Source organism: Heteronotia binoei, chromosome 19 (assembly GCF_032191835.1).
Source record: "Heteronotia binoei isolate CCM8104 ecotype False Entrance Well chromosome 19, APGP_CSIRO_Hbin_v1, whole genome shotgun sequence".
Taxonomy (NCBI): domain Eukaryota; kingdom Metazoa; phylum Chordata; class Lepidosauria; order Squamata; family Gekkonidae; genus Heteronotia; species Heteronotia binoei.
In genome coordinates, this window is record NC_083241.1 from 5,407,902 (window position 1) to 5,431,892 (window position 23,991).

The 23,991-nt window shown below is 48.7% G+C and overlaps 1 protein-coding gene across 1 annotated transcript in view; it reads left to right on the forward strand.

Moving 5' to 3' along the window:
* Positions 1-5,761: 5,761 nt before the first annotated feature.
* IGDCC3 (immunoglobulin superfamily DCC subclass member 3) overlaps positions 5,762-23,991 on the forward strand; it is a 144,505-nt gene continuing 126,275 nt past the window's right edge. The window contains exon 1 of the mRNA XM_060260250.1: positions 5,762-6,061. The gene's annotated coding sequence lies outside the window, so the exon portion shown is untranslated. The remainder of the gene's footprint in view (positions 6,062-23,991) is intronic.

Below are 23,991 nucleotides of genomic sequence, written 5' to 3' on the forward strand. Positions count from 1 at the left end.
GCAATTATAATGCAATTATATTATCGTCATCACAAACCAAAATTCATTAAATGTCCATAGAAAAATGAAAAAGTTATTTCAGACCACTCTTGTAAGGTAGTGCTTTCAAAATCAGAATGTTATTTCACACCACTCTTGTAAGGTAGCGCTTTCAAAATAAGAATGTTATTTCACATCACTCTTGTAAGGTAGTGCTTTCAAAATCAGAATGTTATTTTACACCACTCTTGTAAGGTAGCGCTTTCAAAATCAGAATGTTATTTCACACCATTCTTGTAAGGTAGCGCTTTCAAAATCAGAATGTTATTTCACACCACTCTTTTAAGGTAGCGCTTTCAAAATCAGAATGTTATTTCACACCATTCTTGTAAGGTAGCACTTTCAAAATCAGAATGTTATTTCACGCCACTCTTTTAAGGTAGCGCTTTCAAAATCAGAATGTTATTTCACACCACTCTTGTAAGGTAGTGCTTTACAGTCCACTGTCTCAGTTCTCCATTGCTTGGAAGACGTAGACAGAACCATTTGTGCAAGCTGCAAAGTAACATTGTATTGTAATGTGTGAGCAATTGCCTTTAGCACGGGTTCCAAAGCTAAAAGAAAGCGGCCAGTGGAAGGTGAACGGAACACAGAACTGAACCTAGGACCTGTGTAGCCGCCACACCTGTCAGACTTCGGTCTGCTACCCATAGGAGGAATCCTATACAAGCGTGGTGCTGTCTACGTCTTTCAAGCAAAGGAGAACTGAGACAGTGGACTGCAAAGTACTACCTTACAAGAGTCGTGTGAAATAACATTCTGATTTTGAAAGTACTACCTTTCAAGAGGGATGTGAAATAACTTTTTCATTTTTCTTTGGACAATGAATTTTGGTTTGTGATGATGATAATACAATTGCATCATTATGAAAGAAATGGCTTAAGCATTTATTTGCAACATAAAAACGCAGTGGTTTATTTCTAGTGTTTGCTAATCCCCAGGTGGGGGCAGGGGACCCCCTGGTTTGGATGTCCTCTGCCCACTTTGGGGTCATTAGAAAGGGGGGGGGGAGGGAAATGTCTGCTGGGAACTCCATTGTACCCTACGGAGACTGATTCCCATAGAATATTGTGAAAAATTGATCTGTGGGTATCTGGGGCTCTGGGGGGAGGGGTTTGTTTTTTTGAGGTAGAGGCACCAAATTTTCAGCATAGCATCTGGAGCCTCTCTCCAAAATACCCCTCAAGTTTCAAAAAGATTGGACCAGGGGGTCCAATTCTATGAACCCCAAATGAAGGTGCCCTGATCCTTCATTGCTTCCTATGAAAGGAAGGCATTTAAAAGGTGTGCGGTCCCTTTAAATGTGATGGCCAGAACTCCCTTTGGAATTCAATTATGCTTGGCCCACTCTTGCTGCTGGCTCCACCCCCGGTGTCTCCTAGCTCCACCCCCAAAGTCCCCAGATATTTTTTGAATTGGACTTGGCAACCCTAGAGAATGCAAGAGGATAAATGAAATAAAGAATCCCAAATAGTAATGATTGACCAAACAGCTCTCCTTTTTAGAGGTTATCCTGGTGTGGCTGGGTCAGCCTATGGTACGGTTGCCAATCCCCAGGTGGGTAATACAGTACAGTAGTCATGGTTTGGAGGATGCTACCCGTAGAAATAATTGTACTGGTGTCCCTGTTAATGAGAAGTATGATGGTTTAGGAGGAGCCGTGAAGCATTAAATTGCTACGAGATCCATGATTGATAAAGGCGCACAGCCGAAACTGGTCTCCATTCCATCTGAGATTTTTTTCTCCGATGATTGACACACTGTGAAGACTACCTTGCAAGATTGCATTTGGAACTTTAGAGACTTATGTTCAAGAACCTGAGTAGTAACTTTTGTTATCGGTGAATTTTTGTCTGGGTGATATGTACTGTACCTTTAACAGTCGCTTATAAATTGTTCTGATACCTCTAATACAAACTATTTGTTACTGTGTTACACAGTGGTTCTGACTTGGAGGCCCTCAGCTCTGCTTGAGGGTCATCAGAAAGCAACGGGGGAAGGGAAATGTCTCCTGGGCACTCCATTATTCCCTGTGGAGACCGATTCCCATAGGGTATGATGGAGAATTGATCTGTGGGTATCTGGGGCTCTGGGGGGGCTGTTTTTTGAGGTAGAAGCACCAAATTTTCAGCATAGCATCCAGTGCCTCTCCCCAAAAGACCCCCCTCCCAAGTTTCAAAAAGATTGGACCGGGGGAACCAATTCTGTGAGCCCCCAAATAGGTGCCCCTATCCCTCATTATTTCCAAATGGGGGGAAGGCATTTAAAAGGTGTGCAGTCCCCTGAAATGTGATGGCAAGAATGCCCTTGGAGTTCAATTATGCTTGTCACACCCTTGCTCCTGGCCCCACCCCCAAAGTCTTCTGGCTCTACCCCCAAAGTACCCAGATATTTCTTGAATTAGACTTGGCAACTTTAGCCTGTGGTATTTTGCAAGAAATAAATATATTTGGATCTGGCGGCTGATTATTAACGTTTTATAATATTATATATTTTTTATAATTGTTAACTGCGGCGCAGAGTGGTAAAGCTGCAGTACTGCAGTCGGAGCCCTCTGCTCACGACCTGAGTTCGATCCCAGCGGAAGCTGGTTCAGGTAGACTCAGATCCCAGCGGAAGCTGGGTTCAGGTAGCCAGCTCCAGGTTGACTCAGCCTTCCATCCTTCTGAGGTCGGTAAAATGAGTATGCAACTTGCTGGGGGGAAAGTGTAGATGACTGGGGAAGGCAATGGCAAGGAAAAGGAAAGGTCCCCTGTGCAAGCACCAGTCGCTTCCGACTCTGGGGTGACATTGCTTTCACAACGTTTTCATGGCAGACTTTTTATGGGGTGGTTTGCCATTGCCTTCCCCAGTCACCTGCGCTTTTCCCCCAGCAAGCTAGGGACTCATTTTACCCACCTCAGAAGGATGGAAGGCTGAGTCAACCTCGAGCTGGCTACCTGAAAACCCAGCTTCTGCTGGGGATTGAACTCAGGTGGTGAGCAGAGCTTAGGACTGCAGTGCTGCAGCTTTAACACTCTGCTCCACGGGGCTCTTCAAGGCAATGGCAAACCACCCTGTAAAAAGTCTGCCGTGAAAATGTTGTGAAAGCAACGTCACCCCAGAGTCAAAAACGACTGGTGCTTGCACAGGGGACTTCTTTTACCTTTACCTTAATATGTGCATGTTGACCCATACGGGAAGACTGTTTTTTTTTTTTTTTTTAATGATTCAGTGTATTAGGCAGATCATGAGAAGGAAGAAGAAGAAGATGTTGGATTTATATCCCGCCCTCCACTCCAAAGAGCCTCAAAGCGGCTCACAATCTCCTTTACCTTCCCCGCCCCCCACAACAGACACCCTGTGAGGTAGATGAAGATATTGGATTTATATCCTGCCCTCCACTCCGAAGAGTCTCAGAGCGGCTCACAATCTCCTTTCCCTTCCTCCCCCACAACAGACACCCTGTGAGGTAGATGAAGATATTGGATTTATATCCCGCCCTCCACTCCAAAGAGTCTCAGAGCGGCTCATAATCTCCTTTACCTTCCTCCCCCACAACAGACACCCTGTGAGGTGGGTGGGGCTGGAGAGGGCTCTCACAGCAGCTGCCCTTTCAAGGACAACCTCTGCCAGAGCTACGGCTGACCCAAGGCCATGCTAGCAGGTGCAAATGGAGGAGTGGGGAATCAAACCTGATTCTCCCAGATAAGAGTCGGCACACTTAACCACTGCACCAAACTGGCTCTCCAGAAGGAGGACAGAAAGGGCTGCGTCAGTGCTTAGTTCTCATGGCGCCTTCTTAAATGCCCCGGGAAATGCTGTTTACCACTTTGGGGTCAGGCAACAATTTTTCTCCAGGCCAATTTGGCCAGAGATCCTGGAGGGGTCTATTTGGGACCATCTTCTGGGCATGGAGCAGGGGTGTATGCAGGCCTTATTTTGTGTTATTGTGATATTTCTTTTATTGTGTTATTTCTTTCTTAACACCCCTCCCTCCCATATTTGCTTCTGGGCTCCGTTGTTCAACCCCCCTGCAAGAATTTTGCTGAATTCTTAGATTTACCACAGGAGAAGGGGTTTCGGTGTAAAGTCAAAGCAGATAGAATACCACTGAAAAAACAATGAGTAGACTTTAATAATAATAGTAATAATAATAATAATAATAATAATAATAATAATAATAATAATAATAATAATAATAATAATAATAATAATAATAATAATAGATTTTATTTGTATCCCGCCCTCCCGCCTAGGCGGCTCAGGGCGGCTGAGAACATTTTATACATTTACAGTAATGAATAAAAACTTTAAATTTAACAATAAAAGATTAAACATTATAAAAACCAGTTAGTATATTTAAAATACATAATTTAAGTTAATTTGAATTAATCTGGCAGCGATAGTGATATTCTGACGCTGGTTCTGCCAGTTTAAATAGTTCCATAGTAATGTAGGTCCCTAAGCAGGACCATGCTGGCGGATCCTTTATTCACAACAATTCAGCAGTCAATGTCGATGTATGCTCGTTTAAAGAGGACGGTCTTGCAGGCCCTGCGGAACTGGTCAAGGTTCCGCAGGGCCCGCACTTCCTCCGGAAGCTGATTCCACAGGACAGGGGCCGCAGCTGAAAAGGCCCGTGCTCTGGTGTTCTGGAGCCTGACCTCTCTCGGCCCAGGGATAGTCATTTTATTTTTTCCGACTGACCTCAGTGCCCTCTGGGGTTCATATGGGGAGAGACGGTCCCTCAGGTAGGCTGGTCCTCGGCCATATAAGGCTTTAAAGGTAATGACCAACAATTTGTACTGGACTCGGTATGTAACTGGCAGCCAGTGCAGTCCTTAATCCTTATATATGCTTTATCCTATGTACAATTTAAAACCAGTGTATACAAATATTGGAGGAAGGATTTCTGAAGATTATCTATCCCTCTCTTGGAAAGTATTGGAACTAATTGTTGTTTGCAATGATCTGTAACTTTTTCTGGAGGGAAGAAATGGGAAATTTATGTTGATATTTGTATACACTGGTTTAAAGTTGTATATAGGATAAATTATATACAAGGATTCAATTCTAAGATTTGGCAAACTTTCTAATACCTTTCCCCACAAAAAAAAAGGGAAGATAACCAAAACATATAAAGCAGACAGATGAAAATCATCATGCCACTGTGGACGCATAAGAGTAACTAATTTTAAAAGTATGATGGGAGTAAGGTTTTATTATGAGAATAATAATACAAGAAGCATTTGAAGGTAGATGCTGAGCTGATATAATTGAGTATACCTTCCATTGAATTCAGGGGTGTGTGGCATAGGCCAATGAGTTATGCAAATGAGCTCTGGCACCTCTTTTTCTATGAAACGACCCCTGGATGTATGTGTTGGGGGGAGGTCTTTGTGAATTTCCTGCGTGGTGCAGGGGGTTGGACTCGATGACCCTGGAGGTCCCTTCCAACTCTAGGATTCTATGACTGTTAAGAGCGGTTCCTCAGTGGAACAGGCTTCCTCCTTGGGAGGTGGTGGGCTCTCCTTCCTTGGAGATTTTTAAGCGGAGGCTAGATGGCCGTCTGACAGCGATGAAGATCCTGTGAATTTAGGGGGAGGTGTTTGTGAGTTTCCTGCATTGTGCAGGGGGTTGGACTCGATGACCCTGGAGGTCCCTTCCAACTCTACGATTCTGTGATCAGCGGCTCCATCCTTGAAGTGACCTGTGCCTTTTCTCTCTTCTCCAGACCTGAGCCATTCCACGGAGCTGGCGTTCACCGTAGAGCCCGGTGACCACATTGCCGTGCAGGAGCATCCCCTAGCCCTGCCCTGCCTGGTGAAAGGGCTCCAGCCGATCAGCATCACATGGCGGAAGAACGGGGCCGTGCTGGCGGACAGCGAGGACGCCTTCACCCTCGCCAACGGCTCCCTCTACTTCTCCCACTTCCAGAAACTCAGGGGCGATGGGTCTTCCGACGAAGGGGAGTACGAATGCACAGCACGGAACCGCTTTGGGTTGCTGGTGAGCCGGAAGGCGCGGATTCAGGCAGCCAGTAAGTCCCGTTTGCTTTCCTTGACAATCTCTTCACTTGGCGTTGCTCTGGGAAAAGCTTGGTGTCGCTGTTAAGGGATGTAGGACAATCCCAGTTCTTCCTAAACAACGACTACCACTTGAACTTTGGATGGTTTCTCTATTCTTGGCAGATACTAATCCAGAAACCACTTACTCTGTTACGCTGAGCCAGTATGGTGTAGTGGTTAAGTGTGCAGACTCTTATCTGGGAGAACCGGGTTGGATTCCCCACTCCTCCACTTGCACCTGCTGGAATGGCCTTGGGTTAGCCATAAGCTCTGGCAGAGTTGTCCTTGAAAGGGCAGCTGCTATGAGGGCCCTCTCAGCCCCACCCACCTCACAGGGTGTAGTTGTGGGGGGAGAAGATAGAGGAGATTGTAAGTCACTCTGAGTCTCTGATTCAGAGAGAAGGGCGGGGTACAACTCTGCAGTCGTCTTCTTCTTTTACAGAATTCTTAACAACAGTGCTTTCTGTAAAACGTCAAAAAAGTGGGCTGTTCTAATGATAACTATAATAGGATTTGCTATATATGTTTAACTTACCGAAGGGTTTTAATTGTATTCCAATTGCAATTGCAGTGATTACTTTGATGTTATGTTATTAGAGATCTTCTAGCTTTTTAGGCAACTTTTATATTGTTATAGGTTTTAAATATTTTATTTTGGAATGCTGTTTTTGATTTTGGTACTTTACAATACTATGGTAACTAGTATTGTATATTTGTGCTAAATATGTACGATATGTCAATAGTTGGAATTTTAGCTTAAGATCTTTGGTCAAGTGAGTGAACAAAAGGATTGATTGGAGTGGGAAGCAGAAGGACGATACAATGAGCCCCCTTCCACCTCAGGCACACATTGATGTCCTCAATCCTGTGATTGGCTAGGTTATCTTAGACCAAGGGTGCCCAACCTTTTGAAGACAGAGGGCACCTGTAGAATTTTGGCACAGAGTGGTGGGCACAACTACAATATGGCCTCCGCAGAAAACGGAGCCAGTGACAAAATGGCTGCCACAAGAGGTGGAGCCAACCACAAGCTGTCATGGGGTGAGGTCAGGCATCGCTCTGTTTTCAAGAAGATCTTTATCAAGGTGGGGTCTAGAAGAAACGCACCATTCCTACATAAAATGGTACGGCATATGAATAACATCTCCATTCCGTAAAAAAATGGAAGTTTGAATGAGTTTGAGAGCCAGTTTGGTGTAATGGTTAAGTGTGTGGACTCTTATCTGGGAGAACCGGGTTTGATTCCCCACTCCTCCACTTGCACCTGCTAGCATGGCCTTGGGTCCGCCATAGCTCTGGCAGAGGTTGTCCTTGAAAGGGCAGCTGCTGTGAGAGCCCTCTCCAGCCCCACCTACCTCACAGGGTGTCTGTTGTGGGGGAGGAAGGTAAAGGAGATTGTGAGCCGCTCTGAGACTCTTTGGAGTGGAGGGCGGGATATAAATCCAATACCTTTATCTACCTCACAGGGTGTCTGTTGTGGGGGAGGAAGGGAAAGGAGATTGTGAGCCGCTCTGAGACTCTTCGGAGTGGAGGGCGGGATAGAAATCCAATATCTTCATCTACCTCACAGGGTGTCTGTTGTGGGGGAGGAAGGGAAAGGAGATTGTGAGCCGCTCTGAGACTCTTCGGAGTGGAGGGCGGGATAGAAATCCAATATCTTCATCTACCTCACAGGGTGTCTGTTGTGGGGGAGGAAGGGAAAGGAGATTGTGAGCCGCTCTGAGACTCTTCGGAGTGGAGGGCGGGATAGAAATCCAATAGCTTCATCTACCTCACAGGGTGTCTGTTGTGGGGGAGGAAGGGAAAGGAGATTGTGAGCCACTCTGAGACTCTTCGGAGTGGAGGGCGGGATAGAAATCCAATATCTTCATCTACCTCACAGGGTGTCTGTTGTGGGGGAGGAAGGGAAAGGAGATTGTGAGCCGCTCTGAGACTCTTCGGAGTGGAGGGCGGGATAGAAATCCAATATCATCATCTTCTTCTTACAAGCACTTTTGTTCAAGCATCTTTTGTCTTTCGAGTATGGAGTTTGGACTTTTAAGAGAATTTTTGGGGACCCTGAACTTTTCATATTGTTATGAATTGTGTGGTTTTTGATTAGTAACAGAAATTGTGTGATGTGACTAGATTCAAGCTTTACAAATAGTATATAATAATTCGTAAGAGAGTGGCAATTTTGTTTGATCACAGTATTCTGTAGTATGTTTTTCTCCTATCTGTTATTCTCCCGTATCGCTTCTCACACTGTTCTCGACAGAAGCCCTTTCAACAGGGTGCCTTTTCAAATGAACATATTTAAAAGTAGTTTCTCGTATACACGGAGCTTAAAGTCCAAAAACCAACAGGTTGAAATTAAATCAAAAGAGCTTCCGACTCAACATGAGGAAGAACTTCCTGACCGTTAGAGCGGTTCCTCAGTGGAACAGGCTTCCTCCTCAGGAGGTGGTGGGCTCTCCTTCCTTGGAGGTTTTTAAACAGAGGCTCGATGGCCATCTGACAGCAATGAGGATCCCGTGAATTAAGGGGGAGGTCTTTGTGAGTTTCTTGCATTATGCAGGGGGTTGGACTAGATGACCCTGGAGGTCCCGTCCAACTCTAGGATTCTAAGTATCACAGCTACTCTGAGCATGGAAAGAAAGCCCTGCAGCCTTCCTTCGTTTTTTTTTTTTTAAAGTCTTGGGCTTGATATGGGCTCCAGGGCCCCAATCCAAGATGCCCCCTAGTGTTTTACTTCTGGATGCTGAGGTTTGACGGGCGTCTCCTTGCACCTCCTGCTCATAAATCATCACCTGATTATTTTATATTTTATTGCTCCATAAAAACTCTGGGATTCAAGGGCTGCTCCTGCCCGGTTGGGTATTTCTGCCAAGCCTGCTCCAAATTTGGAAATGTTAACTCTTCAAAGCCCAGCTGGGCTTGTCCTCAAAGGCTAGATCCCCGCACAAACAAAAGCCACACTTTGAAAACATCTCACCTCCTACGCTACCGTGCGCCCACCTTAGGAAATCTGATGTGAGGATGTATTGTTTGCATAATTTAGCAAAAATATATTGGTGTTGGGGGGGGGGCACAGCGGGAGGACTTCTAGTGTCCTGGCCCCACTGGTGGACCTCCTGATGGCACCTGGTTTTTGGCCACTGTGTGACACAGAGTGTTGGACTGGATGGGCCATTGGCCTGATCCAACATGGCTTCTCTTATGTTCTTATGTCTGGGGCAGTGATGGGGGGGCACAATGAGAGGGGGGCACAATGAGAGGTCTTCATCCACTCCAACACTCTGTGTCACACAGTGGCCAAAAAAAAAGGTGCCATCAGGAGGTCCATCAGTGTCCTGGCCCCACTGATGGACCTCCTGATGGCACCTGGTTTTTTGGCCACTGTGTGACACAGAGTGTTGGACTGGATGGGCCACTGGCCTGATCCAACATGGCTTCTCTTATGTTCTTATATGCTCGAGGAGCAACCTGTTGTTTGGTATTTGAGCTCACATCTCTCCGTTCCCTATTGGTGTTGAGACGCTTCCCTCCCAAGCCTACCCTGACTATTAGGATGACTGGAGAATGAGGAGTCTCTGACCATATATAGAGTGCAGCGGGTGAAACCCATGGAACTGCCCCATTTTGTATTGTTCAGGGGCAGACCTCATTTTGGCAGGAGCTCACAGGAGCAGAGCTCCGGAATCTCTAAATTTTATTGTGCTCTTTCTTTCTTTCTTTCTTTCTTTCTTTCTTTCTTTCTTTCTTTCTTTCTTTCTTTCTTTCTTTCTTTCTTTCTTTCTTTCTTTCTTTCTTTCTTTCTTTCTTTCTTTCTTTCTTTCCCCACCCCATACTTGCTTCTGGGCTCCATTGTTCAACCCCCCCCCCCCGTGAGAATTTTGCTGGACTCTAAGATTTGACCAACTTTCTCATATTTCCCCCCCACAAAAAATGGAGAAATAACCAAAACATAGAAAGCGGGCAGATGGAAATCTTCCTCATGCCGTTGTGGCTACATAAGAGAAAGTAATTTAAAAAGTCTCTCCCAGCCAGCGTGTACAAGTCGTGTTTGTTCTCTGCTGGTCCGTGTTGGGGAAGGGCACAGGAAAGCAGGGAAATGGGGAGGGAATGCAGAGTTACAAATCAGCCTTCTTTTGAACTTCAGAATTGGAATTTGATCACTGCAGGCTGAGCTCCAGGAAAGGTAGAAGGGGAATGGGAGCTTACATGCAATTTAAATCACCCTAGAGGGGGGAGGGAGGGGGTGGCTGGCTCGCACCCTCAAGGCCCCTCCTCCTATGGCCCCCCTGTGGCCCCCCCTGTGACTCTTAGCTACGGGGCTGGCAGATGATGCCATGCCAGTGAGGTTTCATACCAGGGTCTTGGTGGCAAGCCATCCGGTCTGCAACTGTGACGTTTGAATTAAGAGAGCTGGTTTGGTGTAGTGATTTAGTGTGCGGACTCTTATCTGGGAGAACCAGGTTTGCTTCCCCTCTCCTCCACTTGCACCTTCTGGAATGGCCTTGGGTTAGCCATCACTCTGACAGAGGTTGTTGTTGAAAGGGCAGCTTCTGGGAGGGCTCTCTCAGCCCCACCCACCTCACAGGGTGTCTGTTGTGGGGGGAGAAGACGTGGGAGATTGTAAGCCGATCTGAGTCTCTGATTCAGGGAGAAGGGTGGGGTATAAATCCGCAATTCTTCTTCTTCTTCTTCCTTTGAATTCATCAATTTCTCTTTCCAAGGCTTCTGATGGGCTTTAATTACGGCTTCTTTCTGCTGCGTGCAGTAGGCCTCTCCCAGTGGTTTATTGGAGGCTCCGGGGAAATTTATCCAAAGGAACTGTGCTGATGCTGAACTCTGGGTCATTCGTCTCCTTTAACTCTGGTGGTGAAATCAGGGAGGCATTGACATCAATACAGCACACTTCAGAGAATTACTCCCCCCCCCAACACCAAATAGGGAGAAAAATAGAGAGAACGTCAGCCAGTGCGGGAAGTAGGGGTCCTGGCTTAGTGGCGGAGCCTCTGCTTGGCATGCAGAAGGTCCCAGGTTCAATCCCCGGCATCTCCAGTTGCAAGGATGAGAGAACAAGTGATGTGAGAGACCTCTGCCTGATACCCCTGAGAGCAGCTGCCAATCTGAGTAGACAATACTGGCTCGGATGGATCAGTGGTCTGATTCGCTATTAGGCAGCTTGCTGGAAAGGGCTGAAGGTTCCAGGTTCAATCCCCGGCATCTCCACTTAAAAACGGATCACACAGGAGGTGATGGGAAAGACTTCAATCTGAGACCCGGGGGGAGCGGCTGCCAGCCTGAGCAGACCTTGAAGGGCCAGTGGTCTGAATTACTACGGCAGCTTCAGGTCTGTTCAAGTTGGTAAGCACGTTGAGGGTGTCTCTGGATGTAAGGTTTGGAAACAGGTCTGGGTCTCTGGACTGAATAATAGCTGGTGTATAATTTCTCTCTGGGCATAACCGGCTCTATAGGAGAAGGAAGAAGAAGATGATAATGATGATATTGGATTTATATCCCGCCCTATATTCTGAATCTCAGAGTCTCAGAGCGGTCACAATCACCTTTACCTCCCCCCCCCCCAACAACAGACACCCTGTGAGGTAGATGAAGATATTGGATTTATATCCCGCCCTCCACTCCGAAGAGTCTCAGAACGGCTCACAATCTCCTTTATCTTCCTCCCCTGCAACAGACACCCTGTGAGGTAGATGAAGATATTGGATTTATATCCCACCCTCCACTCCGAAGAGTCTCAGAGCAGCTCACAATCTCCTTTCCCTTCCTCCCCCACAACAGACACCCTGTGAGGTAGATGAAGATATTGGATTTATATCCCGCCCTCCACTCCAAAGAGTCTCAGAGCAGCTCACAATCTCCTTTACCTTCCCCCCCCCCACAACAGATACCCTGTGAGGTAGATGAAGATATTGGATTTATATCCCGCCCCCCACTCTGAAGAGTCTCGGAGCGGCTCACAATCTCCTTTTCCTTCTTCCCCCACAACAGACACCCTGTGAGGTAGATGAAGATATTGGATTTATATCCCGCCCTCCACTCCGAAGAGTCTCAGAGCGGCTCACAATCTCCTTTACCTCCCCGCCCCCCACAACAGACACCCTGTGGGGTCCCTATGGAACACTTTATTGAGTTTAATAATTTATTCAAACCTATGCTTACAAACAATAGGTCTATACGGCAGATAATCTGTCCTCATAATAGTTGGTACGATCATGAATGCAGAGTTCTCTCTGCGCACCTAACTTAACCACACCAAATTGGGTCTTAGAAAACCTCTCCATAGAATTTCAGTTCCTTGGATGTGCCAGAAAACAGTATGCAGTTTCTTCTTGCATCTTAAACATGCCCAAGGCCAGGGTTTTTTTTGAGCAGGAACACAGTTCTGGCTGGCTTGGCGTCAGGGTGTGTGGCTTGATATGCAAATGAATTCCTGCTGGGCTTATTCTCCTTATTCAGCCAGTCTCCAGAGGTTAGTTCCACTGGAGAAAATACCTGCTCTGGAAGAAGACTGAAGACTAAAGATTGATACCCCGCCCTTCTTTCTGAGACTCAGAGCGGCTGACATTCTCCTATATCTTCTCCCACCATAACAGACACCCTGTGAGGTGGGTGGGGCTGAGAGGGCTCTCAAAGCAGCTGCCCTTTCAAGGACAACTCCTATGAGAGCTCTGGCTGACCCAAGGCCATTCCAGCAGGTGCAAGTGGAGGAGTGGGGAATCAAACCTGGTTCTCCTAGATAAGAGTCCACGCACTTAACCACTACACCAAACTGGCGCAGAAAGTGGACTCTATGGCACTTGTACCCTCTAGGGTTGCCAATCCCCAGGTGGGGGCAGGGGATCCCTTGGTTTGGAGGCCCTCCCCCCACTTCAGGGTCATCAGAAAGCAGGGGTGGGAGGGAAATGTCAGCTGGGCACTCCATTATTCCCTATGGAGACCGATTCCCATAGATTATAATGGTGATCTGCAGGTATCTGGGGCTCTGGGTAGGCTGTTATTTTAGGTAGAAGCACCAGATTTTCAGCATTTCTTCAAAATGCCCTCCAAGGTTACAAAGATTGGACCAGGAGGTCCAATTCTGTGAGCCCCAAAAGAAGATGTCCCTATCCTTCATTATTTCTAATGAAGGGAAGGTATTTAAAAAGTGTGCGGTCCCTTTAAATGTGATGGCCAGAACTCCCTTTGGAGTTCAGTTGAGTCCCATGGCGCAGAGTGTTAAAGCTGCAGTACTGCAATCCTAAGCTCTGCTCACGACCTGAGTTCGATCCCCAGCGGAAGCTGGTTCAGGTAGCTGGCTCCAGATTGACTCAGCCTTCCATCCTTTCGAGGTCAGTAAATTGAGTCCCCAGCTTGCTGGGGGGAAAGTGTAGATGGCTGGGGAAGGCATTGGCAAACCACCCCGTAGAAAGTCTGCTGTGAAAACATGAAAGCAATGTCACCCCAGAATCGAAAACGACTAGTGCTTCCATAGGGGACCTTTCCTTTCCTATGCTTGTCGCACTCTTGCTCCTGACTCCACCCCCAGTGTCTCCTGGCTCCACCCACAAAGTCCCGAGGTATTTCTTGAATTGGACTTGGCAACCCTATGTACCTTGGTGAGGCCCCTCCCTTCCTCACACCCCACCCTCTCCTGGCTCCACCCACAAAATCTCCAGATCTTTCCCAACCCAGAGCTGGGAACCCTATTTTGGCACCCGCCCCTTCCCCTTCCTGTCTTCCCCCTTTCTTGAAATCCAGATTGGATGCTCATCAGGACAGAGAACTATCCTTTTGCCCCCCCTCATGTTAAGTGACGTCTGCACGAGTAGCGAATTGATGATGTGCAGCCATGCTAAGAATGTCATGTCTTGACTGCTGATCAGACTGGGTTTGAAAGTTGTCGGGGAGCTCTTTCTCTCCTCCCCCCCCACCCCCACATCGCGGCATATGGTGTTAATGGCGGCTGCTATGTCATTTGTAACAGTCGACTTTGGCCATGGCAAAGATTGGGGGGGGGGAGGGGTGGTTATCTGGTTTTGCCCCAGGAATCACTTGCTAAGTGGCTCCGATTAAGTCTGAACCTGGGATCTTTCCTGGTTCCCAGCCTTGGGAGCAGATGGCCTCTTGAAGGCTGCTTAAAAAACCGCCACCCCTTTCTCTGTCTCCCTTTGTCCCCCCCCCTCCCCCCACCTTGCATTGTTCGGGGCTGAATGCAGCCCGGCTGAAAGCGAAAGCCGGCTTGCTTTTCTTGCGCAGCCTGGGAGATGCTGCTGAAACGATGCAGGATTCTCAAGAGCGGCTGAGAAGAGGCCGAGGTTGCATCTTGAAGAGGGGCAGGAAAATGCTCTCTTGTGCTATCGCACACAACGGGTGCCTTATTTGCCTGCATCCTTCTTTTTCCGAGGTGGTGGGGGTGGTATTTTTCCTCTTTCCCCTTCCCTTCGCACCCTTCTAAAATAGGGTAAAAGGAGGACAGACCGTTGGGGTTTTCTGCTCTTTCTGAGAGATCCGGCGCAGAAAAGTTTCCCTGGGAAACCGGACAAAGGTAGCCCCATCCCCCCCCTCCCACTGTGGAAGAAAAGAGGCCCAGAAGAAGCACACAGGCTTAGAGAGCCAGTTTGGTGTAGTGGTTAAGTGTGCGGACTCTTATCTGGGAGAACCGGGTTTGATTCCCCACTCCTCCACTTGCACCTGCTGGAATGGTCTTGGGTCATCCATAGCTCTGGCAGAAGTTGTCCTTGAAAGGGCAGCTGCTGTGAGAGCCCTCTCCAGCCCCACCCACCTCACAGGGTGTCTGTTGTGGGGGAGGAAGGGAAAGGAGATTGTGAGCCGCTCTGAGACTCTTTGGAGTGGAGGGCGGGATATAAATCCAATATCTTCATCTACCTCACAGGGTGTCTGTTGTGGGGGAGGAAGGGAAAGGAGATTGTGAGCCGCTCTGAGACTCTTCGGAGTGGAGGGCGGGATATAAATCCAATATCTTCTTCTTCTTAATAAGAGGGGCAGAGTTCTCAAAAGACAAGAAGCAGTTGGCAAAAAATGTGAACCCCAGAGCCGGATTAACAATTAGGCCAAGTAAGCCCTGGCCTATGGGCCCCCATGCTTTTAGGGGTCCCAGGTCAGCTTTCCCCCTGGTATCCCCCCTGCATGCAGCCCCCCCAGCCTGCACACGGAGCCAGCAATGGAGCCGCTCTTTGCCCGACTTGCCTGGTGCGGCTGCTGCTGGCGTCGTTGCCAAGTTTGCCTCTCTCTGCCTCTCCCCCGCAGCTTTGTCAAAGGGGCTTTTAAGAAGGTACCTGCAGGCTGCAGTGGAGGCCATGGCCAGTGGGGCAGGCGCTCAGACTCTGAGATAATTTGCAAAGCCCCCCCCCCAAGATTTCAGTTGCCTAGGGGCCTCCACAGGGTTTCATCCGGCACGGGTGAACCCAGTTGGCAAGGCGGCGAGATCTTTTGGGCTCCGACGAGTGACCCAAAACGGTGGAGCCACGTCTCTGCGAGGAGCGGCCGAAATCTGGGTCGCAAAGGGGCAGCCTTGTTAATCCGTTGTAGCACAACGGGACGGAAGTCCAGTGGCACCTTAAAAGACTAACAGCGTTTCATGAATCACGGCTCCCATTTTTCAGCTATCCAGAAGAAGCCGGCTACAGATCGGAAAGGCTCGTATTGAAATAAACATAAGGCACTGCAAGACAAGGGAGGTGGGCTCTCCTTCCTCAGAGGTTTTTTAAGCAGAGGCTAGATGGCCATCTGACAGCAATGAGGATCCTGTGAATTTAGGGGGAGGTCTTTGTGAGTTTCCTGCATTGTGCAGGGGGTTGGACTAGATTGACCCTGGACTAGATGACTCTGGTCCCTTCCAATTCTGTGATTCTTTTGATGCTAGATTGATGCCCCGTGGCGCAGGGTGGTAAAGCTGCAGTACTGCAGTTTGAACTCTCTGCTCACGACCTGAGTTCGATCCCGGCGGAAGCTGGGTTTTCAGGTAGCCGGTTCGAGGTTGACTCAGCCTTCCATCCTTCCGCGGTCGGTAAAATGAGTCCCCAGCTTGCTGGGGGGGAAGCGTAGATGACTGGGGAAGGCAATGGCAAACCACCCCATAAAACATCTGCCGTGAAAACGTGAAAGCAACGTCAGCCCGGAGTCGGAAATGACTGGTGCTTGCACAGGGAACTACCTTTACCTTTTTGATTGATGCTATTCCAATTTGATCCTGGCAAGGCTTTTCTTATGGCACGAGGACATCTCCTCTCTGCCGATTTCCTTCCTCTGACCCTCTGATGCCTGGGGGTACGTGTCTTCTTTTCCCTCCCCCATTCCCCAGAAGAGGAGACGCAGCGCACGGCCGAGAATGATGGAGCCACCGGCACCTCTCCATCCTCCCCTTGATTAACGGCAGCTCTTTGTCAAGGCGGAGAGTGACACTCTCCCCCCCCCCCCAGTAATGTCCCTTTGATGCCATCTTTCACGCCCACCGCTGTCACTGAGCTGAAAGGCTCCGGTTTTCACAGATCACAGGAGGGGAACAATGGCTGCGGAGGCCACCTTTGTATTTGGGGGGGGGTGTGTGAAAGGGGATTTCGTTGCAACGGAGCCCCCTAATTAAGAGCAGCAGAGGTGGCAACGGATTTGGGGCGGAGAGGTTCTAGCGGCACGCAACGGGATGGTAGCGTTAGCAGTGCCTCAAATGCCTTCTGTTCCCCAACTAGGGTTGCCAGTCCCCAGGTGGGGGCAGGGGATCCCCTGGGTCAGCAAGCTCAAGGTCAGCAGAAAGCGGGGGAGGGGGAAGGAAATGTCTGCTGGGCACTCCATTGTTCCCTATGGAGACCGATTCCCGGAAGGTATAATGGAGGATTGATCTGCCGGTATCTGGCGCTCAGCAGGGGCTGCTTTTTGAGATAGAGCCACCGAATATGCATCCTAGTATCTGATGCCTCTCCACAAAAGACTCTCCAAGCTTCAAAAAGATTGAACCCGGGGGTTCAATACTATGAGCCCCCAAAGAAGGTGCCCCTATCCTTCCATTATCCCAAATGGAAGAAGAAGAAGATATTGGATTTATATCCCACCCTCCACTCTGAAGAGTCTCAGAGCGGCTCACAATCTCCTTTCCCTTCCTCCCCCACAACAAACACCCTGTGAGGTGGGTGGGGCTGGAGAGGGCTCTCACAGCAGCTGCCCTTTCAAGGACAACCTCTGCCAGAGCTATGGCGGACCCAAGTCCATGCTAGCAGGTGCAAGTGGAGGAGGGGGGAATCAAACCCGGTTCTCCCAGATAAGAGTCCGCACAATTAACCACTACACCAAACTGGCTCTGGAGGGAAGGCATTTAAAAGGTTGTGGTCCCTTTAAATGTGATGGTCAGAACTCCCTTTGGATTTCAATTATGCTTGTCACACCCTTGCTCCTGGCTCCATCCCCAAAGTCTCCTAACTCCACTCCCAAAGTCTCTCTTGAATTGGACCTGGCAACCCTACCCCCAGCATGCACACACATACACACACAGAAACACAAACCCTAAGGGCAGAGCGTGTCCTTAGGCCTAAACACTCTTCTGCTATGGAACCTTTCCCCTTCTCCCCAAATCCTGGGGGTAGGTATTTGTGGGTTTCCTGAATTGTGCAGGGAGTTGGACTTAGATGACCCTGGAGGTCCCTTCCAACTCTATGATTCTATGATCCTAGAACTCAAGGACATCCAGTGATCCTGATGGGGGAGTAAGTTCAGGATAGGCAAAGGGAAATCAATACTTCTTTACACAGGGAGTGATTGGAAGGTGGAATTTGCTGCCAAGGGATGTAGTGATGGCCACAAGAATGATCAGCTTCAAAAGGAGATTAGATCAATTCACGGAGGAGAGGTCAATCAGTCAGTCGGACCATTCAGGGTGATTGAGGGGAACCACCACATTCTGATGTAGTTGGCCTCTGAATCCCAGGAGAACTCTGCTGGTTCAAGCCAGTGGCCAATCTAGTCCAGCCTCCTGCCTCACACAGTGGCCAGCCAGTTCCTCTGGAGGTCAAACAACAGGGCAGAGAGGCTGAGGCCTTCCTCTAAGAACATCAGAAGAGCCCTGCTGGGTCAGACCAGTGAGGGTCCATCTAGTCCAGCCTCCTGTATCACACAGTGGCCAACCAGTTTCTCTGGAGGGCCAACAACAGGGCAGAGAGGCCGAGGCCTTCCCCTGAGAAGAACATCAGAAGAGCCCTGCTGGGTCAGACCAGTGAGGGTCCATCTAGTCCAGCCTCCTGTATCACACAGTGGCCAGCCAGTTCCTCTGGAGGGCCAACAACAGGGCAGAGAGGCCGAGGCCTTCCCCTGAGAAGAACATCAGAAGAGCCCTGCTGGGTCAGACCAGTGAGGGTCCATCTAGTCCAGCCTCCCGTCTCATACAGTGGCCAGCCAGTTCCTCTGGAGGGACAACAACAGGGCAGAGAGGCCGAGGCCTTCCCCTGAGAAGAACATCAGAAGAGCCCTGCTGGGTCAGACCAGTGAGGGTCCATCTAGTCCAGCCTCCCGTCTCACACAGTGGCCACCCAGTTCCTCTGGAGGGCCAATAGGGCAGAGAGGCCGAGGCCTTCCCCTGAGAAGAACATCAGAAGAGCCCTGCTGGATCAGACCAGTGAGGGTCCATCTAGTCCAGCCTCCCATCTCACACAGTTGCCACCCAGTTCCTCTGGAGGGCCAACAACAGAGCAGAGAGGCCGAGGCCTTCATAAGAATGCCAGAAGAGCCCCACAGGATCAGACCAGAGAGGGTCCATCCAGTCCAGCATCCTGCCTCACACAGTGGCTAGAATAGAGATCACCAAACTTTTTGAGGCTATGGGTGCCTTTGAGAGTGTGACACAAGGAGATGAGTGCAGTTACCGCAGGAAGCGGAGCCAACCACAAAACGTCAGCGAGTGAGGTTATGTATAACCCCAATAGTAACTCAGTTAGAAGCTCTGCTCAACAGCGTGCTAAAATGAAAGTATTATCTTCTTATCAAAGATTTCAGGTTTTCACGGCTGGTAACATCATTAGGGTTTGTAGAATCTTTCGGGCTCAAGTGCCGTGTTCTACTGGAGAAAGTTTTTCTTCCAGACGTTTCGTTCTCAGCTGCGGAGAACATCCTCAGTGGCGTTGCAGCCGGAGCAGGCGCTCTGACCTTCTCGGCTGCTGTGCATTGAGTGGGGCCAGGGCTGCTGGAGAGCTGCTATTTCTAGGCTGGAGGGGGTGTGGTGAAAGGGCAATTGGTTTGTGGATGTGTCCATTGTTTGGTGGGGCTTCCTGGAAGGGTACATTCAACAGCCAGTTTCCTTATCACTACCCTTCCAGGAAGCCCCACCAAACAATGGACACATCCACAAACCAATTGCCCTTTCACCACACCCCCTCCAGCCTAGAAATAGCAGCTCTCCAGCAGCCCTGGCCCCACTCAATGCACAGCAGCCGAGAAGGTCAGAGCGCCTGCTCCGGCTGCAACGCCACTGAGGATGTTCTCCGCAGCTGAGAACGAAACGTCTGGAAGAAAAACTTTCTCCAGTAGAACACGGCACTTGAGCCCAAAAGATTCTACAAACCCTAATATTATCTTCTTGCTTACATAAAAATTACTTCTAGTTCCACAGTGAGCATCCATGTGTCATGACGGCAGTTGCTGCTGAAGCGATGCTTTTTGGAATGCGCATCAACGATCCACTTTCTAAAAACCACTTGGTGCTCAGTTGGCAGGCACCAGGAAAACTTCGTGGGCATCCACAGCCATCACGTTGGGGACTCCCTCTCTAGAGGGAAGGTTTCCTGGCACAATTCCATGAACACACTTGCTTACTGGGTGGAAACCTCAGGTGTAATCTAACTACCCCATGATGTGAAAAAGACCTAAGGTGGGGGGAAGAAGAAGATGAAATTGGATTTATGCTTTGCCCCTCAATCTGAATCTCAGAGTCTCAAAGTGGTTTACAATTTCCTTTACCTTCCTCCCCCACAACAAACACCCCGTGATGGAGGTGGGGCTGAGAGAGCTCTCCCAGAAGCTGCCCTTTCAAGGACAACTCTGCAAGAGCTATGGCTGACCCAAGGCCATTCTAGCCACTGCAAGTGGAGGAGTGGGGAATCAAACTCGGTTCTCCCAGATAAGAGTCCATGCACTTAACCACTGCACCAAACTGGCTCTCATTCCCCGTGTTTTGAACTCAGCTCTGCTCAACTCACAGGCCTCAAGGCATGCAAGCCGTTGGTAGGACTTAGACTGGTCTTGACCGGTTCATGGTTGCTGTACAGCGGTGAGGGGAAAGAGCGGGTTATGTATCTCAGGAAACAAAGCCATTTGGGTGGAAAATTTGCATGCCCTTTTCATAGCATTTTGCATGGTAGAAACCCCTGATGAATTTTATGTTACAGAATCGACTAACACGCTGACATGAAATTATTGCCAATTTGGCTTGCTTCCAGGCCCTGTAATGGCCCGGGTGCTAGCATGAAAAGACAAGTATTTTTTTTAACCAGTGCCACATAATTATGATGCTCTTTCCTCATAGCTGTTTTCTCTGTTGGTTCTCATTGTTCCCCCCAAACCAGCAAAAAAAGCTACTGTGCGTGTGTGAGTGTGAGTGTAACGGACATGGTGGCAGGGGTTTGTTGGATTATGAGTGACATTTTGACAGTGCGACGCCGCGTGCTGCAAATGTAAAATACCATCTTTTGGAATCCAATTTAGACAACTGGGACAGCTCACGCGAGTGGGTGTAAATGGAGGACAACTTAATGGCTCTCTCTCTCTAGTTTTAATAGGGCTTTCTCCAGAACTTGGAGCAATTGTGGAAATCAGAAAACGAGTCCCGGTTTTGTAAAAGCTAGCTGTCTTGTCCATCGCGTTTCTTCCGTGAGGTTTGAATGCTCCTTTAACAAAAGGCCTCAGTTGTTCCCAACCGTCTCTTAACAGGCCACTGAGGGAATCCTTTCTTCTCATCCTTCAAGTATTATGGCCATCCTGGGGGTTTGGGTTGCCAGCTCTGGATTGAGAAATACCTGGAGATTTTGGGGGTGGAGCCGAGGGAGGGTGGGGTTTGGGGAGGGGAGGGACCTCGGCAGTGATGTGGCGCCACAGAGTCCACCCTCCAAAGCAGCCATTTTCTCCAGAGAACCGATCTTGGTCGCCTGGATACACTCCCGCTCCCCATTATGTTGATATCAACCACCGTCAATGCAAAAACGTTTGCTGGAAGCAATAATTCTGTCATATGAGACCTTTTCTGACACGACACGTTATTCAGAATGCGTTTTGATTTACTGTAGGAAGATGACTTTGTTCAGTGGAAAAGCTTCCCTCCAAGTGTTTTATTGTCTCTTTTGAAACAAATGCTCCTTGGGTGGAACTGTACACCGGAGCAAATGCAGGCCGGTTACTCAAAATGGCAGCCCTGAGGTGAAACATTCTTATAATCCCTAGCTCAGGCTGGTATAGGGTTGCTAGGTCCAATTCAAGAAATATCTGGGGACTTTGGGGATGGAGCCAGGAGACTTTGGGGGTGGAGCCAGGAGCAAGAGTTGTGACAAGCATAACTGAACTTCAAAGGTTGTTCTGGCCATCACATTGAAAAGCACACACCTTTTAAATGCCTTTCCTTCATTGGAAATAAAGATAGGGGCACCTTCTTTGGGGGCTCATAGAATTGGACCTCTTGGCCCAATCTTTTTGAAACTTGGAGGGTGTTTTGAGGAGAGGCGTCGGATCCTATGCTGCAAATATGGTGCCTCTACCAAATAAAACAGCTCCCACAGAGCCCCAGATACCCGCAGATCAATTTTCCATTATACCCTATGGGAATCGGTCTCCATAAGGAATAATGGAGTGCTCTTCAGATATTTCCCTCCCCCCTCTTTCTGATGACCCTGAAGCGGGGTGGGGGGAGGGCCTCCAAACCAGGGGATCCCCTGACCCCACCTGGGGATTGGCAACCCTATGCTGGCATCCTTGGTTCCAGCAGCCAGGCAGTTAGAGGCAGCAAAACGATACTCTCCTGGAGTGCAGCGCTTTGTCCTTGGTGGCGTTTGAACACGGAAGTGATTAGCAGTCACGTCAGCCCTCAAGTAAAATCTAAATAATACCTTGTATTATGACCAAGGAAATGGTACATAACACCCTGACCTTTTCCTTAGAAATCTGAACAGCCCAGTTCCTTGCATGTGGAAAGATTTGGATCCGACCCAAAATTAGGGTTGCCAAGTCCAATTTAAGAAATATCTGGGGACTTTGGGGGTGGCGCCAGGAGACTTTGGGGGAGGAGCCAGGAGACATTGGGGTGGAGCCAAGATCAAGGCTGTGACAAGCATAGTTGAACTCCAAAGGGAGTTCTGGCCATCACATTTAAAGGGACGGCACACCTTTTCAATGCCTTCCTTCCATAGGAAATAATGAAGGATAGGGGCACCTTCTTTTGGGGCTCAAAGAATTGGACCCCCTGGTCCAATGGTTTTGAAACTTGGGGGATATTTTGGGGAGAGGCACTAGATGCTGTACTGAATATTTGGTGCCTCTATCTCAAAAAACAGCCCCCCCTGAGCCCCAGATACCCGCAGATCAATTCTCCATGATTTTCTATGGGAATAAATCTCTGTAGGGACATATCCCTCCCCTCCCCCCACTTTCTGACGACCCTGAAGCGGGGGGAGGGCCTCCAAACCGGGGGATCCCCTGCCCCTACGTGGGGATTGGCAACCCTACCCATAATCATGCTAACTTTTCACATGCAAGACATTTTTAACTCTAAGATTGCAAAAAAGCAGTGGAAATAACGGTTCTGTGGTCTCCCCCGTTTGTTAAAATACATATCAAGAAGACCGCCTGGTGCCCTGTGTTAAAAGCCTTCCACCCCGCCACCCACGGCTTCCATTTTCTGGGAGGATTTTCAGCCCCCACGCTTGTCGCCCGCCCGCCTTCTTTCCGTCTCCTTTTCACCACTCCGCATTTGCAGTCTAGGCATTAGGAAGCAGCTGTCCGAAAAGAGCATTTCCCCCTTTTATTTTTCCCCTCTTCCTAAAGTTCTCACACCACTAGAGATCTTCTCAAGAGGGGCAAAGCTTAGTTTTATAATGCAGATGAACCCTTTCCCCCCCAGTCTGAAGGAGCCTTAAATCCAACGGTGGGAAGATGGAGCCAGCAAATTCACAAAGCTTTATTAGGGTCCCAAGTCCCCGTTGGATAAGAGGGGGATTTGCGGTTTTAAATGAAAGGGAATAATGATAAATAATTTTAGGAAGGGGTGGAAGAGAGAGAGAGAGAGAGAGAGAGAGAGAAATAAGAGCTCTTTCTTCACAAATGAATTCTGGACTTTTCTTTTTTTTTTGGTCCGGATGTACCAAGACCACCCTGCCCTGAGCAAACAAATGAGCTTGAAGGTCTGTAATTGCAAATCTGCCTTTTAAGGATTCGTCTGGGGGATTCGTGAGTAATGGAGGTCACGCGAGGTCACCGGGGAGCATTGGGGAATAAATCTGAAAGCACTAAGTCTCTCTCTCGCCCCTTTTTTTAAAGCCACGCATAAAAGCTTTACTTTGTGGAAGGGACAGATTTGGAACAAAACCCTGCTGCATCTCTCTCTCTCTCTCTCTCTCTCTCTCTGCTTCTCTCTCTCTCTCTCTCTCTCTCTCTCACACACACACACACACACACACACACACAGTGGGGGAGGGGCTACAGAATAAATAACAGTCTCTGGACCCCCACAGAAAGCCTCAAAGTCATTATCCAAGGACAGCAAGGAAGAAATGCCCTTCTGAAGAAAGGTTCACCAGCCCGAGAACAGTTTGTGAAGCCGGAGGGGTGATCCAGCCAATCCACAAAGCAAGCGTTCTCAGAACGGATCCCCAGCATTTTATTTTTTAATTAAACTTATATCCCGCCCTCTCCGCGAATGGACTCAGGGCCGCTA